At 48.5% G+C, this 18270-nt stretch overlaps 1 pseudogene; it reads left to right on the top strand.

The window, feature by feature from the left end:
- The first annotated feature begins 13642 nt into the window (after positions 1–13642).
- On the top strand, positions 13643–15348 carry LOC123138780 (cationic peroxidase 1-like; annotated as a pseudogene).
- The last annotated feature ends 2922 nt before the right edge of the window (positions 15349–18270 follow it).

The raw sequence follows: 18270 nt of genomic DNA, 5'->3' as shown, positions 1-18270 counted from the left end.
TTGGGAAGAATATCATCCTGGAGACTTGGAGTTTACGTCAGAAGATCCTCGAGGAGGCCAGGAGATAGAGGGCGCACCCCCACTACTAGGCGCGCCCCCCTATCTCGTGGGCCCCTCGAGCACCTCCCGACCGACTTCTTTCGCCTATATATTCTCTCGTACCCTAAAAACATCGAATATCAAGATAGATCGGGAGTTCCGCCGCCGCAAGCCTCTGTAGCCACCAAAAACCTCTCGGGAGCCCTTCCCGGTACCTTGCCGGAGGGGGGATCCATCACCGGTGGCCATCTTCATCATCCCGGCGCTCTCCATGATGAGGAGGGAGTAGTTCACCCTCGGGGCTGAGGGTATGTACCAGTAGCTATGTGTTTGATCTCTCTCTCTCTCGTGTTCTCTCTCGTGTTCCCTCTATGGCACGATCTTGCTGTATCCCGAGCTTTGCTATTGTAGTTGGATCTTATGATGTTTCTCCCCCTCCACTCTCTTGTGATGAATTGAGTTTTCCCTTTGAAGTTATCCTATCAGATTGAGTCTTTTACGAGAACACTTGATGTATGTCTTGCCGTGCTTATCTGTGGTGACAATGGGATATCATGTGCCACTTGATGCATGTCTTGGTGACCAACTTGCGGGTTCCGCCCATGAACCTATGCATAGGGGTTGGCACACGTTTTTGACTCTTCGGTAGAAACTTTGGGGCACTCTTTGAAGTACTTTGTGTTGGTTGAATAGATGAATCCGAGATTGTGTGACGCATATCGTATAATCATGCCCACGGATACTTGAGGTGACAATGGAGTATCTAGGTGACATTAGGGTTTTGGTTGATTTGTGTCTTAAGGTGTTATTCTAGTATGAACTCTATGATAGATTGAGCGGAAAGAATAGCTTCATGTTATTTTACTACGAACTCTTGAATAGATAGAATAGAAAGGATAACTTTGAGGTGGTTTCGTACCCTACCATAATCTCTTCGTTTCTTCTCTGCTATTAGTGTGTTTGGAGTGACTCTTTGTTACATGTTGAGGGATTGTTATATGATCTATCTATGTTATTATTGTTGAGAGAAATTGCACTAGTGAAAGTATGAACCCTATGCCTTGTTTCCTACCATTGCAATACCCTTTACGCTCACTTTTATCATTAGTTACCTTGCTGTTTTTATAATTTCAGATTACAAATACCTTTATCTATCATCCATATTGCACTTGTATCACCATCTCTTCGCCGAACTAGTGCACCTATACAATTTACCATTGTATTGGGTGTGTTGGGGACACAAAAGACTCTTTGTTATTTGGTTGCAGGATTGTTTGAGAGAGACCATCTTCATCCTACGCCTCCTACGGATTGATAAACCTTAGGTCATCCACTTGAGGGAAATTTGCTACTGTCCTACAAACCTGTGCACTTGCAGGCCCAAGAACATCTACAAGAAGAAGGTTGTGTAGCAGACATCATGACCCATTGTCTCCGTACTTGTTTTTGTTCTGTGTGGAGGGATTCTCAGCGTTACTAAAACACGCACAACAGATGGGGGACAGTAAGTGGGTATCATTCGGGAGCATTGGCCCCACGGTTACTCACTTGCTCTTTGCAGATGACAACATAGTTTTTCTTGAGGGATCTCAAAGTAACCTGGAGGCTCTCAAGGCCATCTTACGTGATTATGAGGTAGCCTCGGGACAGAAGGTAAATATGCAAAAGTCTTCCATCTTCTTTGGCAAAGGGAGCACAGATGAGAATAAGGAGCATCTCAAGGAGATTATTGGAATCCAATCCGAAGCTTTAAGTGAAAAATACTTGGGTTTACCAACAGTTATGGGGAGCTCCAAAGAAGGGACATTTAAATATGTCCGAGAGTGTGCTAAGGGAAAGGTTACGGGATGCAAAGGGCAGGGTATGTCTAAGAAGGCGCGTGAGATGCTGGTCAAGCCGGTTCTTCAATCCACCCCAACGTTCACCATGAGCTGCTTCCAACTTACCAAGAAATTGTGCGGGAATCTGACTTCTATCTCTTCAACCTTTTGGTAGGGCGAAGCAAATGGTGAAAAAAAGGTGCATTGGATATCTTGGAAGAAAATGTGCATGAGTAAAAAGGATGGCGGAATGGGGTTCTGGGATATGGAGGCTTTCACTAGTAGAAAAGGGGGCAATGGTCCAGGCCGGGTCAGCCCATTAGTCCCGGTTCAATCCAGAACCGGGACCAATGGGTGCATTGGACCCGGTTCGTGAGCCCCGGGGGCCGGCCGGGCCACGTGGGCCATTGGTCCCGGTTCGTCTGGACCTTTTGGTCCCGGTTGGTGGGACGAACCGGGACCAATGGGCCTGGCTCCTGGCCCACCACCATTGGTCCCGGTTGGGGGCCTGAACCGGGACCAAAGGACACCCATTAGTCCCGGTTCATACCACCAACCGGGACTAAAGTGTTGGTCCTTGTTGCGGCCAGAGTTTAGTCCCACCTCGCCAACCGAAGGGGGCTCACACCGGTTTATAAGCCCCTCCCTCTCTACCTTGTTGAGCTCCTCTCAAAATGAAAATAGATGCCCTTATACAGAAAATTTGACCTAAATTCATATTGAATTTCTCTGAAGTTAGTAGAAATTTATTATGAATTTAAGTTGAATTTTCTCTATAAGCGCATCTATGCTCATTTCTGAGTAGTTTTTTATATAGTTTTTTTCTTTTCTGCTATATTTATTTTTTTCTATTTATTTCTGTGTGGTAATAAGTCATTAAAAATTAAAAAAAGATGCAATGCTAGTTAATTCGCTTCAAGCCTTTCGGAATAGTGTAAACTGCACTGCACATAGCTCCGTGCAGTCTACCCTATTCCTCAAGGCTTGAAGCGAACCAACGTGCAGGTGAGCATTGAGCCTCTTCTTCATCGTCTCTGCACTCAGGGCTTATAAACAGCTGCGAGTGCCTCTTGCTTGGCGAGGTGGGACTAAACTTTAATGCCCCTCTTCAGACGGGACCATTGGTACCGGTTGGTGGCTCCAAATGGGACCAATGCCCCTCTTTAGTCCCGGCACATAATGCTTTAATGTCTTATGGTTCGGCCCTCGTGATACCATGCCAACTTTCAACTTTCAACTTTTTTAGAGTTCATTTGAAATGCTTTAATGCATAAAACAAAAGAAAATAAATAATGCAGAAAGTTTATAATTTTTCTAAAACTAAAAGAAAAAGAATTAAAAAATAAAGCAAAAAAACAAAAGAAAATAAATAATGCAGAAAACTAAACAAAAAATCTAGGAAAAATTAAAATAGCAACAATAAGTATTTTGTTGTAAGTAGAAACAAAATAAAATAAATAAAGCACGAACCAAAACAAAAAAACAATAAAAGTGTTTTCAAATTTGAGAACTAATGGCACTAACAGAACGTTTAAAATTGTTCTAAAGCTAAAAGCAAAAAGAATTAAAAAATAAAGCAACAAAACAAAAGAAAATAAATAATGCAGAAAACAAAACAAAAAATCTGGGAAAAAAATAAAAATAGCAACAGTAAGTATTTTGTTGTAAGTAGAAACATAATAAAATAAATAAAGCACGAAAAACACAAAAAAACAATAAAAGTGTTTTCAAATTTGAGAACTAATGGCACTAACAGAAAGTTTAAAATTGTTCTAAAACTAAACGCAAAAAGAATTAAAAAATAAAGCAAAAAAAACAAAAGAAAATAAATAATGCAGAAAACAAAACAAAAAATCTGGGAAAAAAATAAAAATAGCAACAATAAGTAAAGAAAAAAAGTGCCTCCTACTAGGCCCCCACGGCCTGAATATGACTAGAAACCCACCATGGGCCAGGATTCAGGCCCATAGGAGGCCCATTAGGCCCATCAGGCAAAGAAGTAGTAAGTAGGCCCGTAAGCCTGCAGTGGAGAGGAGCTCGAGAGGGGTGCGGCAGTGGGGCTTATAAACCACTGCGCGCCCCTCTCAGCTAGCGAGGTTGGACTAAACTTTCGTGCCGCACCCTTCCAGCACACGACCATTGGTCCCGGTTCGTGGCTCCAACCGGGACCAATGCCTACCCTTTAGTCCCGATTGGTGGCACCAACCGGGACCAAAGCCCTCTACTTCCCGCCCTTTGGGCTGCTGAAAAGAGGCCTTTGGTCCCGGTTGGTGCTACCAACCGGGACTAAAGGGTGCATTGGTCCCAGTTGGAGCCACCAACCGGGACCAAAGACTTTGCTATATAAGGAAAATTTCAGAAACGCAACCCCACTTCGATCTCTCCTCCTCCTCGATCTCCCGACGCCGCGCGCCGTCGCCTGCCGCCACCTCGCCGTCGCCGCCCCGCCCCGCTCTGCCGCCCCGACGTCGCCGCCCCGACGCCATCGCCGCCCCGCGCCGCACCTCGACGTCGCCGTCGACCTAGACCTGAGCAACTTTTTATGATTTTTGTTAGATTTGTTTAGATTTTTTTGTAGTTTATAGATTTTTTTTGTTAGATTAGATGTGTAGTAATTTAGATATGTAGTTCATAGTATGTTAATTTAGATTGTGTAATTAATTTGTTCATATTGTGTTAGATTTTTTTTCTGTTAATAGATTTTTTTGGTGTAATTAATTTGTTCATATTCTATTAGATTTTTTTTCTGTTAATAGATTTTTTTTCTATTAATTTGTTCATAGTATGTTTGGTGATATTATTGTTAATAGATTTTTTTGGTGATATTTAGATTGTGTTAGTAAGTACTATAATTGAACTAGCTAGTTAGAAAAATATAATTACTATCTTATTTAGATTTTTTTGGTAATATAATTAGTTAGAAAAATATTAGTTAGTTAGAAAAATACTAGTTGATTTTTAGTAAGTACTATATAGTAAGTACTACTTTATTTATTTATAGTAATTAAGTGCTTAGTAGTTGAACTAGATAGTTGATTTAATTAATAAAACTACTTTATTTAACTATATATAGAAGTAGTTTGTAGTAAGTGCTACTTTATTTATTTATAGTAAGCGCTACTTTATTTATTTATAGTAAGTGCTACTTTATTTATTTATAGTAAGTGCATAGTAGTTGAACTAGATAGTTGATTTAATTAATAAAACTACTTTATTTAACTATATATAGAAGTACGTAGTTCCTGCATCGACGTCGGCGATGCCTTTCCCGCATCCTCGTCGTCGTCGACTCGACGGTGGAGGCCTGCTTGATCAGGGCCATGTTCGGGACCGGGCTCCGCCGGGCTGGTATTGGGAGGTGCTACCTTCTGGGGGACGTAGGTTGGTGAGGAGGCAGCCCATTGTTGACCCGATCCTTGTTTGGTGGCGGTCGCGTGGGCCAGTGACGGTGCCGAGGCTTCCGGACACCGCGGAGGTGATACGTCACCGTGTCAGCGAGGAGGACGAGCACGTCCGTCGCTACATGGTTGCGTTGGAGGGCGGGTTCGACAATACCTGGCAGGTTCTTCAGGGATCTCACTGGAGCTATGATCATGTGATCGTTCCTTATCTTTGGGTGTCCACCGCCCGCGACGATACCCGTTGGGCGCTACGGTTCTAGCTGTATTAATTAGCGATGCTATATGTATGATAGTATTCGAGGAGTATTCGACGATGTACGGACACAAGAGATGATGTACTTTTGGTTATAATTGAATGCATGCTAATTTGAATACTACTTTATTTTACGATTTGGTTTTGCTTATTGAATGCTCATATTGGAAAAGTACTCCTACTTTGAATGCTAAAATTGAAGAGCACTCCATGCAGAAATCTAGGAGCCCCCTCCATCATCCACGCAGTCGTGGGGGTAGCTTCTCCTTCATTCCCGTGTGCTAGATAATTTGTTGTAATAATGCACTCGGGAATGAAAGGAGGAGCTACATACCATCACCGATAGTCAACCCGTGATTAATAATAATGATCTAATTTAGGTTTTTTAGTACATATATTTAATATTTGAATTATGAACTTAGGCCGGAAATGTCGTACTCGGACGATGAAAACCGCTCGGGGCAGTGCGACTGGTGCCACGACGACCGAGGTATGTGTGACAGGTTCATTGAGCTGGACGAAGATCAGCGCTTCAGCATTAAGCTAGAGGAGACCTTCGATGTTCATACGGTACGCAACGACGACAATAGTTTTTTTCGTAATTAAGCACGACTTCAACTATTTTAACGTGTATTTTTCATCTTTTCCAATTCGACTAGCTTATCCCATGCTTTGCAAAACGCTATGTCTTGGAGAGGATGGGTTTTGAAGACCATGAAATTATGGAAACCAAAAAAATTATCCTAAGTACTCATCATGCTGTGGATTTTCAAGTAAAGCTGTACAATGCTCAGAGTGTAACCCATTTTGGTTGCAAAAACTGGGAAGCACTTTGCAAGATGTATGCTTTTGATGAGGGTATGCTTGTCACCATAGATCTTGGTGATCCTACAATCGCGCAAGAGAGACCTTCGATTTTCGCCCTTGTGGATACACCTCCAATTCTTCCCCCATGTGAGCTTAACATAGTTATTAAGTAATTTATATTGTTTATTTCAAAATAGTTGACAACTTATTTCCATTGACAGCTTATTTCATTCTTCAAAGAATGTGAGGAAGATGGTAGACAGAACCTACTACACCGAAGGCTCCGAACTAACTTATCAGGAGAAAAATCATCTGGTCGCATTTTGTACTGATCTTGAGAATTACAATATCTACAATCAAACTCCTCAATATTATGGTCAATACGTGCTACTAGTGCACGTGTTGAACTACGGTAACTACCATGGAGATACCCTGGTAAGATTTTTTTACTATTACGACGACATTCGTGCATCTTTTTGCACACTTCTAAAAACTAGTACATCATTGCTAACTACGAAGTTACTACTATGTTTTTCAACATATAATCCCGAATGATTGTGTGCCTCATCTAATGTATACACACGGTAGCCTTCATGTTTTGAAAATACAACCAGGTCTTCCTACGAATCTGAACTGTCCATACCGGGTTTCTAAAAGAAGTGGAGACATGACAATCAAAGAATGGAAAAAATGTATGGACAGTCGTAAGGAGCTTCTTGGAAGCAACATTCAGCGAAGGGCAAAAATTGGAGACAGGATGATCGTCATTCTTCATAATGGAGAGTCAGGGTCTATATTGTTTTATGCTATTTTACCTTAAGGGTGTTTAGGTCCTACTTGATACTGATGATCATGTGCTAAGAACAATTATGTAGGGTTGGGTTCGATGACTATGAGGATGATAATCGTATGGCTTATTATTAATAACGAGTAGAAGTTGTATGATGATGCATGATTAGTAGGACGGTACTTGTTATTATATATGCTGATGTATGCGAGCATGCATGAGTTATTATATCAGCGGGTGAAATGAACATATATAGCAGCAGCGTTGGTAAACCAAGGACAAAGGTATAAGAGAGGACACTTCTCTCTTTTAGCTAGCTAATATAACAACCTAAAAATGACCCCCAAAACCCCTAAAGCAGCCACTTTCCAAAAAAAAACATGGACTTTTGGTCCCGGTTGGTGCCACCAACCGGGACCAAAGGCCCCCTGACTGGGCTCGGCGCACAGGGCCACGTGGAGGCACATTGGTCCCGGTTCGTGTTTGAACCGGGACTAATGGGTGGAGGTATTAGTAACGACCCATTAGTCCCGGTTCATGAACCGGGACTAAAGGCCCTTACGAACCGGGACTATTAGGTGTTTTTCTACTAGTGTTTCAACCAAGCGTTACTTGCGAAGCAAGCGTGGAGGATTTTGCAAGTACCTACTTCACTATGTGCTAGGGTCCTCAAAGCCAGGTATTTTGTCGATGGATCAATACTTAATGCTACATGTCCAAGTGGAGGGTCGTATACTTTTCGAAGCATTCTCTTTGGTAGGGATTTGTTGCTCGATGGACTGATTTGGAGAGTGGGAGACGGCACTAGTATCCGGATACACCACGATAACTGGATACCGCGCAAAGGATGCCTACGGCCACTGGGTCAGGTATACGTTAACGGAAGTACGCGCGTATGTGACTTGCTTGATGATGCGGGAGGTGCGTGGGACTTGGACAAGCTGGAGGGCATGTTCACGCCGGATGACGTACATGATACCCTCCAAATCTGTGTGGGAGGACAGGGTTCGGTGGATTTTATCGCATGGAATTTTCTGTCAGATCGGCTTATCACTTGTGCATGGAGAAGAAACGGGTGAGAGCAGGACAGCCTGGCTCGCCGTCATCGTCTGCGGCAACTCACCGGAGCTGGCTCGCGCTATGGGGAACCAATGCACCGGGTAAAGAGCTGATTCATACTTGGAGACTGATCAAGAACGGTTTGGCAGTGGGTGCAGGGCTTCTCCGGCGTCATATCAAACAAGGAGTTTTCTGCCCAGCTTGTGGCAGAGAAGAAACACTGCATCACCGATTTTGGTCCTGTCACCACTCGGCCTTATTCTGGAAGGAAGTGGGCTCGGTATTGGGTACAAGGGTGGCTATCCCACCTGTCTCGTTGTGCACTCAGAGCTCTCTTGCATCTTGGATGCTGCAATGGTTGTCAGAGGCGGAGGAAGATGAAAAGGTCGTGATGATTCGAGGCCTATACGCACCGTGGCTAGCCAGGAACGACGCTCGTGACTGGAAAAGGATTGAGAATCCGGGGCAGATAGCGAGGAGATTGGCTGCTCTAATGGAGGAATGGAAATCTATCCATGGCGCTCAGGTTACTGTCGGAAGTACGAAACAAAAAGAAACTTGGAAACCCCCACAGAACGGGTGGATGAAGGCCAATGTGGACGGAGCTATGGTTCGAGGCGGGGGGGGGGGGGGGGGGGGGGGGGGGGGTGATCTTCAGAGATGAAGCGGGTGCGTTTAGAGGAGCAGCTGCAGATTTCTTTCCACACATAACCGAGCCGTTACTTGCAGAGCTTTTGGCGTGTAGGAGAGCAGTCTTACTGGCTATTCAGAGAGATATACAAAAGCTGCATCTCGAGACAGATTGCCAGGCAATTGTAGGGATGCTGAAGGAACGGAATCTATCTTATGCAGTGCAAATGGTGGAGACGGTGAAGGGTCTCATCAGGATGGTGCATGAGGTCAAGATCTCCTAGGTGCGCAGGTCAGCAAATGGGGCTGCCCATAGGCTGGCGAGGGAAGGAGTGAGTAGTAGAAATTTGGTGTTTTGGGATTTAGTCCCCGCTGAATGTATTCTTAGCATTGTATCATACGAGATTGCTCTTTTAGTTTAATAAAGGGGAGGTTTGAACTTCAAAAAAAAAACATCAGCGACCTCAGCGACAACCTCCTCCTCCGCATACTCTGCCTGCTGCCCACCACGCCCGACGCGGCGCGCACATCCTTCATCTCGAGGCGGTGGCGCGACCTGTGTGTTGGGAATAAGCCGTGGCGAGCCCGGGGCGTGGCATGCGCGTGCGTGCGTGCAGTGGCCGCGTCGGGCCCGAGCCAGGGCGGCCTGGGTCGCGTGCGTGCGTGACCAGGTGTGTGCTTGAGTGTGTCCGTTGCGTGCGAGCGCTCGGGCCGTTGCGTGTAGGCGAGTAGCGCGGGGAGGAGACCGCGTCGGGCGCGCGGGGTGGCCGTGGCGATCGTGTTCGGGCGCGATGCGCGGGCGCGGCCAGAGCGCGCGGGACGTGGGGGAGTGGGTGTGCGAGTTGGTGCGAGGCGTGGCCTGGCAGGCCGGTGCTCGCGGGTATAAAGCCCTGGATCCCCCCTGTATCTTGTTGACACGGGCGAGTTTGTGCTCGAGGAAAGGAGAAGGCGTACGAGCGCCGGAAAAATCCCTGTGTCCACCGTCTCCTCTCTGAACTTCTTCTGAACTTCATTTGCTTCGTCAGTGAGTCAGGCGACGGCGAGAGACAGTGAGCAGAGGGCGAGGGAGAGGAGGGCCGCGGCAAGGGAGGCGCGGCACCAACAATTGCTATCAGAGCGACAGGTGAAGGAGCTCGCCGGCGGTGATGGCGCTTGTTCCACACGGCGGCGGCACGGGCGGGTCGGTGTCCATGGGGATGCCGATACTCTCGCCGGACGGCTACACCGTGTGGGCAATCAAGGCGCAGGCCATCCTTGATGCCCACGCGTTGTGGGAAGCGGTGGCGCCGGGCGACTCGCCGGTGAACAACAAGAAGTGCAAGACGGCGCGGGCTCTGATCTTGCAGGGGCTGCCGGAGGACGTGCTGCTCTCGGTGGCGACGAAACCCACTGCCAGGGAGGTATGGGACTTCCTGTCGGTACGGTTCGTCGGCGCCGAGCGGGTGCGCGCGGCGAGGAGGGTGACACTGCGCGGCGAGCTTGATCGGATCAAGATGGAGGACGGCGAGGCGCTAGACGCGTATGCTGGGAGGCTCGCGGGCATGGCGGCGCGGTTCGCAGGGCTGGGGGAGACGCTGGCGGACACGGAGCTGGTAAAGAAGCTCCTAGACACTGTCCCGGACCGCCTCTTCCCCGTCGTCGCCGGCATCGAGCAGTTCTGCGTGCTGGAGGAGCTCACCTACGACAAGGCGCTCGGGCGGCTGCGCGCATTTGACGAGCGTGTGCGGCGCCGCGGGCAGAGCAGCGGCGAGCGCTAGGACGGCCAGCTCCTGTACACTGCGGCGCAGTGGCGGGCGCGAGAGCGGCGTCAGGGCAAGGCCCGGGACGACGACGACGACGCGAGCAGCGTGGCGACGTGGGACGGCGGCAACAAGAAGGGCCGCTGCTACAAGTGCGGCGAGCGCGGCCACTTCAAGCGCGACTGCCCGAAGCTGCGGAGGGCGCCGGCGGCGGAGCAGGCGATGCTGGTGAACGCCGACGTCGAGGACAACGGTCTCCTCTAGGACACAGCTTAGGGGGAGAGTGTTGGGAATAAGCCGTGGCGAGCCCGGGGCGTGGCGTGCGCGTGCGTGCGTGCAGTGGCCGCGTCGGGCCCGAGCCAGGGCGGCCTGGGTCGCGTGCGTGTGTGACTAGGTGTGTGCGTGAGTGTGTCCGTTGCGTGCGAGCGCTCGGGCCGTTGCGTGTAGGCGAGTAGCGCGGGGAGGAGACCGCGTCGGGCGCGCGGGGTGGCCATGGCGATCGTGTTCGGGCGCGATGCGCGGGTGCGGCCAGAGCGCGCGGGACATGGGGGAGTGGGTGTGCGAGTTGGTGCGAGGCGTGGCCTGGCAGGCCGGTGCTCGCGGGTATAAAGCCCTGGATCCCCCCTGTATCTTGTTGACACGGTCAAGTTCGTGCTCGAGGACAGGAGAAGGCGTACGAGCGCCGGAAAAATCCCTGTGTCCACTGTCTCCTCTCTGAACTTCTTCTGAACTTCATCTTCTTCGTCAGTGAGTCAGGCGACGGCGAGAGACAGTGAGCAGAGGGCGAGGGAGAGGAGGGCCGCGGCAAGGGAGGCGCGGCACCAACACTGTGGACGCGCGGACCCGTCCTCCGCCTCGGCGATTTTGGATGCAGCAGGGGAAATCCAGACAATCTAGCGAGGTACAACGATTTCGTGCACAGTGTTCTCGCGCGTCGTGCCTACGGCGACGCCTCCGTCGACACCCTCCAGGTGTGCACCATGCGCTGGCCTGGTAACTCGCGCACCGAGGTCTGGATCCGCCGCGCCATGCGCCTGGTGGTCGGTTCCTTGGACTTCGACCTGTGGATACCTTGGAAGAACACATGGTCGATGCCCCAACAGCTCGTGGACAAGCTGCGGCCCAAGCTGCCGCTGCCTACCTCCACGAGGGCGATGAGGATGACCCTGAGGTCACAGTATGCCGCCTTTCTGATTCCATGCACGGTCGACTTTCAGGCGCTAACGGACCTAACCCTGTGCGCCTTCGAATTCACCGAGGGCCATGGCGACCGCCTCTGCAGCCTTTTATCGTCGTCGTCGTGCTGCCCAAGGTTGCGCAACCTAAAACTTTCGCACCTAGGGCTGGAGGAGCTGAAGCTCAATTGCGGAGCGCTCGAGATGCTGCATCTGGAAAGCCTCACGTCTATGAGTCTATTGGATGTGAATGCCCCGCGGCTGTCCTCGCTCCACGCGGAGACCAAATTCATGTACCAACAGATATCCGCCACGCCCCCAAGTAGCATCACCATCCGGGCGCCGGCGCTAAAGACTGTGAATGTCTCCCTAGAACTCGGCAATTACCAGCTTGGAATCCAAACTTGCATGATCCAACTACTACAAGAATCCCGCCCCATTGATGGACACATCTTATCCCTATATGTTCCAGAAGTACGTAATCTCATGTGTTTGCTCCCTCCATATGGAAATACTGTTTTTTCTTGATTTTATTAATACCGAGTAGCACTTTAGCCATGTATATATATGTATACGCATATGCTTTGTTTATGGACATTGTTCATTAGCGTAGTTAATTAAGTACTTTTGTGTGTTAAAAATTATTCTACATGCAGACGCTAATGGTGGACGACCTGAGTGAAGTCGCCGAGATATCGGAACTCCCTAGCTAGTGTCATAAAATTGACCCTACGCTGTTGCTCGGACAATAGCCACTACTTTGGAGAAACTGTGATCGGTATCCTAGCACGATGCAGCAATCTCCAGTATCTCCATCTAGACAACCTAATTCACGTGGTGAGGTTTTGATGTTTCATATATCTCATATATGTTATTTAGATCATCCATTATGATTACATTGACACTAATTGCACCTCTCGTTTGAATTGGATGGATTTACTACCGAAGTATGATCCTCCCTGTGATGACGGGTGCACCACCTGCAACCTCCCTCGTAGCTGGAAAGACGACGTGATCTCACTCAAGCACCTCCAAGATGTGGATTTCAGTGGATTTTCTGGAAAGGACTATTGCCTCGACATGGTGCAGCTTCTGCTCGCGAGCGCCCCGGCATTGGAGAAGATGCTCCTGAGAACTAAGGCATCCGAAGAAGGTTGGCAGCCCGAAAAAATAGACATGGAGTCATTGGAGTCAAGGCTTTCTCGGGGTAAGGGGAATTGGACCACTCGCCTTGCTTCTAATGTGGCATCTGCGGAGTATGAGTGGACGCCATAGTCCGTCGGCGCTCTCAGTTGGAGCAGGAGATGTGTGAATTTCAAGCTTGCAGCTTTTAGTGAAACGTTTTCATGTGAGATGTGTATTGTCGAATGGTTAAGTACCTTAAGCACGTCAACGACCAAGTTGAAAGTATGACTGTGGTTAAATAATCATCCCCCTAAAAAACCACAACACACCGGCCCGGCTGCTCGACTGTGTTTGAAGACGGTTCTTAGAAGAGCATGCAGTTCTATATGAGTGAGCAATGATGTATTTCATATTGCTAGGTCAACAAACATCTTGAACAGAAAATATCCGCTTTTAAGAAAATTTAAATTTAAATGCTTGGTATATAGGTAAATTTTACAGCGCCTTCTAGTAACCCATGGTGTAGCGTTACATTTATGCGCTCAGCATCGTCGGTTGAGTCCTAGTTGCACCGGACGACCAGCGCGATCGATGGCGAAGTTTGTACGCATGCATGGCCACCGAGGGGTGGTAAACTCTGACTTTGGTGAGGAGGCCGTAATATGCAAAGCCAGCTATATCTTGCATGGATGGACGCGACGCAACTGCACTATAAGTAGCGGCATGGGTACGGTGCATACTCTCCATCGATCACTCAGCTCGTGCCATTCACCCGAGGAAAGCAAGCAAGCTAGCTAGACCCTTGCAATGGCGGCGTCCGACACCACCAGCTGGCGTTGCGCATTCCTCGCGCTACTAGTCCTTTTCGTCTCCGGCGCCCACGGGCAGCTCAGCCCAACTTTCTACGCGTCGACCTGCCCGAACCTGGAGGCCATCGTCCGCACCGTCATTGTTGGAAATATGAGCAATTTACCATATGATTTTATTAACGGAAATACTGAATAAAGCATGACTAAAATAGCAGAGATAAAGCTAGTCATGCGATCTGACAGAGAGAAGGTAAATATCATCTTCACGTATGAAGTGTAGGCAAACATATCTAGGGCAACCAGTAGAACAAGAAACTGTGACATGACCTCTAACAGAAAGAGTAAGAACACGTACCGTTTGCATTCAAACTCCGTGACGAGGCGTCGCGAGGCGAAGGAGGAGCGCGCGTGGTTTTCCTTCTTGTTTTCATGCTCATACATGTAGGAAAAGAACCTCCCTTATAAAGAGGTCCAACTTCCTCTAAACTAGCAATGTGAGACTAAACTTTAGTTCCACCTCTTGCCTTGCACGAATGGGCTGCGTGGACTTCTAGGATTTATTAGGAATTTCTGAAACTGCTATTGGGCTGGCCCATAATAGACAAAATTCCAGCAGTCATGAACACTACGGTCGCCAACGAGAAACAGATGGGCGCCTCGCTGCTCAGGCTCCACTTCCACGACTGCTTCGTCGAGGTATGAGAATGTCCATATGCATGCAGTTGGCTGGCTCAGATCGATCGATTCTGTGACGTGTTATGCACGCGTTGCGTAGCGCGCACAGTATATAATTTTGGCATTTGATTTTGGTTATTAGGGGTGCGACGGATCGGTCCTCCTAGACAATGTGCCTGCTACGGCGACTACTCCGGCTTTCGTTGGCGAGAAGAACGCCTTCGGGAACATCAACTCCCTCCGCGGCTTCGAGGTCATCGACACGATCAAAGCCAACGTGGAGCAAGCCTGCCCTGGCGTCGTCTCCTGCGCCGACATCCTCACTCTCGCCACACGGGGCGGCACCTTTCTGGTATCTACGTACGTAGTGCCAGACGCGGAAACTGTGAGTTACTGTACATTCATTTGAACCTGCGGCATGTGATGTCTTTTGCATTATTTGCAGCTCGGCGGGCTAGCCTGGACGGTGCCGCTCGGCGGGGCGACTCGACGACGGCGAGCATGGACCTGGTGAACAGGGACCTCCCACCGCCGTTCGCTAACCTCGTCACTAATCCTCTTGACTGCAGCGACCTCATCGCGAGGTTACAAAGGAAGGGCCTGAGCGCGACCGAGATGACCGTGCTCTCCGGTGCGCACAACATCGGCTCCGTGCAGTGCCAGAACTACAGGCTCCGCCTCTACAACGAAAACCGCATTGATTTTCAGTTCGCCCAGGAGCTCAAGGCCAACTGCCCTCAAAATGGCCCCGCCGGCGACACCTTCCTGGCGCCGTTGGACTCGACGGGGTCCGTCTTCGACAATAAGTACTACGTGGACCTCACCAGGTTGCGCGGCCTCCTCCACTCCGACCAGGTGTTGTACCCCCAGAACAACCAGACGCAGGCTAAGATAGTGCTCAAGTACAAAGGAGACAACGCCGCCTTCTTTCCCGATTTCGCAGCCGCGATGATAAAGATGGGGAACCTCAGCCCGCTCACTGGAACCGCCGGCCAAATCAGGACCAACTGTAGGTTGGTCAACCCCTGATCATCTGGTCTGGTATATCACTGTTAATTACCCCGTAACTAAAGATAAATAAATGCAACATCTGTAATAATCTATAACCTTTCTAATAACTACATAGTCCGTACTATGTTATGCTACTTACGTCTGATGATGCCCTGTTAGTGTTGACTACACACTAGCTTATTGCTTAAACTATTAATCATTCCGCCGATTGATTTTTGCGGTCCAATATCATTTAGTAGTACTATGTTTGTAAACAAAATTATTATCAATGACAAAAGGAGGGTGCTCGTGCCATTGTTTGCATCATTTGCCGTATCTTTTAAACTGTTTCTCGTGAATCGTGAGCTTAATCTCTTACATGGCAGCTGGCTCTTCAGAATTGTAATATATTATGGCAGAGGTTATCCAGGTAGTGCAAATGGATTAGCATGAACCACCATGTGGATCCTGCCAAGTGAGACACTATTTATAGGGAATCTTCCGCAGTCTATGTAGCATCTCACCCGAGGATATGGAGTATCTGCTCCGGAGCTCAAATGTTCCTTGATAAAAAACATTAAAAATTAAAAAATCCAAAAAACCCGGTAAACTTTGACAAATTTTTTGTGTGCTTGCAAAATTTTATCATGAACGGGCATTTGTGGAAGTCATGGCAAACAAAAAAAATGATGCTCCAAATATCTTATTTTTGAAATTATTTTAGAGTGCTGATTTTGTTTTTTATCATGACTTCCATGAATGTCATTTTGTGATGAAATTTTCAAGCATACAAAACTTTTATCAAAGTTTGCCAAAAAAAAATATACTGTTCACCCCGAGCTCAAACGAGCTCGGTAGCAGAATAGGACTTTGGCTCACAACTTCCAAGCGTTAGATTCTACTTGTAATATATGGAACTTCCGATCCCATTGGTCACAATAAATCAAAGGAGAAATGCATGCATTCACGCGTTGGCAACATAGAAGCCACAAAGAAAACACTTGTAACATAAAATGATAGTTATAGTAGACACCTAAAGGCATTATTCATCACATAGTCATTGTGTTCGTGATTTAAACAAGAATGCACCTGTAGCATGTGCCGAGACAATTTACACATCAATATTTTCCAAATCACGAATCTTCATTTGGAGCACCGACCTCGCCACCTAAGGTGCGAAAAGTTTCCAACAAAAAATTTCAAACTTATTTGCAACTTTTGCCTAATAAATATTTCACATGCATCCATTCTTTTAGTTCACATTGCATGTAAAAATGTTTAGCAGGAAGTTACAAGCTTGTGGTTCATGCATCTCCTGCTCCGACCTCGGGCATCAACGAATCTGGCGTCCACTCCAGCACTACCACATTAAAAGCTAGGCGAGCGGTCCACTTCCCCGTACCGCACGGAAGCCTCGGCTTCAATGATGACAGGTCAATTGTTGGGCGGCGACAGCCTTCTTTAGGTGCCTGCGTAGTCAAGAGCATCCTCTTCAACGCCGGAGCGCTCACGAGCAGCAGCTGCACCAAGTCGAAGCAGTACCCCTGCCCCGAGAAGCCGCTGAACTCCACCTCACGCAGGTACTTCAACGAGACCACACCATGTTTCCAGCCGCTGGAGAGGCCACTGGTGTTGTAGTCCTTCTCACTTTGACCGTCCTTCGGTGGTGATACATTCAATTCAAACGAGAAATACGGTCAGCGACCGTGAAATTCTGAGTCAACATTCACAGACAAAAATATATATACGGTGATAAATGAAACATTACAGGCTCACCAGGTGAACGTCTAGGTGGAGATACCGGAGATTGCTGCATCTCTGTAGGAGACCGGTCGCAATAGCTCTGAAGTGGCTGCCCTTTTTTGAGTAAAATCTTACCGTCAGATTTGTGAAGCCGGGGAATTGGGGCATTGCTGTTATTTCATCCTCTACCTTTTTTTCGGTTTGCCCCTGTATAAAGGATAATCGGATGCTAATTAATTTAAAATGACATAAGCTAAAGTGCTCCCCCATACCAGAAAATAAAATCACAAACTGCAGTATTATTTCTACACGGAGCGAACATACATACATATGCATGAGATTACCTACCTCTGGACCTGGTATGTATAAGTCGTGTCGAACGTTGGGGTTACACTCTTGTAGTAGTTGGATCGTGTGACCTTGGAGGTTGAGCTGCTGGCAATAGCCGAGCTGTATGGACGAATTCAGTGTCTCCAGCGCCGGTGCTCGGAAGGTGAGGCTGGTGTGCTAATCTTCGTCGTCGTCGTGCTTCATGAAGTGGAACCCGAGGTGGAGTGCCGAGAGCCGTGCGGCGTTGACAACCAATCGCCTCACGGAGAGCTGATCCAGATCCAAGATCTCCAGTGCCCTGCCATTGAGCTGCAGCTCCTTCAGCCCGGAGAGGTTCCAGAGTGTTAGCTTTCGGAGCCTCGGGCAGCATGACGACGACGACAGCAGCCTGCCGAGGCTATCGTCGTTGCCGTCGATGAATTTTATGGCGCAGAGAGTCAGATCCGTTAGCGTATGAAACTCTACCGTCGGCGGGAGGAGGAGGATGGCGTACTGCAACGTCACCGACATCGTGGTTGCCCTCGTGGAGCAGGGCAGCTGCAGCCGGGAATTGAGCTTCTCAACCGTGCCTCCTGGCAGAAACTTGGGCCACGGCGCCCGCACGTTGAATTGCAAGGAACCAACCACGAGGTGCATGGCATGGCGGAGCCACACGTCGGCCTGCGAATTGCCGGGCCAGAGCGAGCTGCTCAAATCGAGCGTGTCGATGTAAGCGTGCAATTGGCGCGTCGCGCGAGGACGTTGTGTACAAATTCGTGGTACCGCGTGTGGCCGTCCTCCTCCTTTTTCTTCTTCTTCTTCTTCTTACTAGTCTTCTTCTTGGTGCTGCCGCCGCCTTGCCCGATGCGGAAGTGGAGAACAGGAGCGCGCGTCGAGATGTCGCGCCAC

This window comes from Triticum aestivum, chromosome 6B (genome assembly GCF_018294505.1).
Source record: "Triticum aestivum cultivar Chinese Spring chromosome 6B, IWGSC CS RefSeq v2.1, whole genome shotgun sequence".
In the NCBI taxonomy this organism is placed as follows: domain Eukaryota; kingdom Viridiplantae; phylum Streptophyta; class Magnoliopsida; order Poales; family Poaceae; genus Triticum; species Triticum aestivum.
This window is presented reverse-complemented; position numbering and strand designations above follow the sequence as displayed.